The sequence below is a fragment of the Pundamilia nyererei genome, unplaced genomic scaffold, assembly GCF_000239375.1.
Source record: "Pundamilia nyererei isolate P.nyererei 1_Seehausen unplaced genomic scaffold, PunNye1.0 scaffold00149, whole genome shotgun sequence".
NCBI classification, from domain to species: Eukaryota; Metazoa; Chordata; class Actinopteri; order Cichliformes; family Cichlidae; genus Pundamilia; species Pundamilia nyererei.
The window spans coordinates 896,152-897,106 of record NW_005187550.1 but is presented as its reverse complement, the minus strand read 5'-3'; positions in this window follow the sequence as shown (position 1 = coordinate 897,106).

Genomic DNA, 955 nt, shown 5'->3' with positions numbered 1-955 from the left:
TGACTGGTGCACGCCTTTTGTTTTACATCATACATACACGTACACACACTCGCTTATGTGCTTCAATAGTAAGTCAGTTTTTGTGTCCCAAATTCAAACTTTACACTATGTAAGTCAGGGTATAAAAGAGGGTTTCTGAGTGTGCCTAAATGCAGCGTTCACAGGAAACTGGAATCGCAGTTCAAAAGCTTTACATTTTTAATTTTCAGTTATTTCTCCACGTTTACAGTTTTGACGTCCTCGTTGGATTTTCTGTAAACTGCTTAAACTGTGTGCTGCAGTGTATGTAGTAGATATGGGGGTGAGAATGATGACCTATAGCATCACAATATCCCCCGTTTTGGTATTTGCTGTTTCTCTGATGGCATAATGTTATTCTAGGACCATCACTGCAACTGATTAGTCATGCTGTTTGTGTCATATGTTTGTGACTTTGGTGGGAAATCTGGAAAAAATACCACAGAAACACTTAAAAGCTGGATGTAAAAGGCCTTCGGGAGTCAGCAACCGGCCTTCAGCTGGTTGTGGTGGGTGAACAGACGAGTTTCGCTCTGGGAAAGTAGAGATTTGTGTCCTCTGTGTTTTGTGGTTTTGTTTTTTGTTTTTTTTTTAAAAAGGAAAAAAAATCCGTGTTAAATTTTATTTTAGACGTCTTGCTTCACTACACTTTAAGGTTTCAGTTGCACTTCGGCTAGCATTTGGAAACAACTGTGGTTTGTTTTTTTTCCATGTTTGCTATTCCTAGAAAAGCTTTTTTGGGAGTTGGATGGCCTGAAAGCAAACTTCTCACATGTGTAGGAAAAGGTGACACATCTGCTTCGTGACGCATTCACTTCATGTGAATCATCACTCTTTGAACCGCCGGTTTACACCTTGTCTAATGTTGGCTTTAGGTTCAGACACACACAAGATAAGTTGGTTCCAATGAGAGTTTTATTATGATGTACAGTGCTGC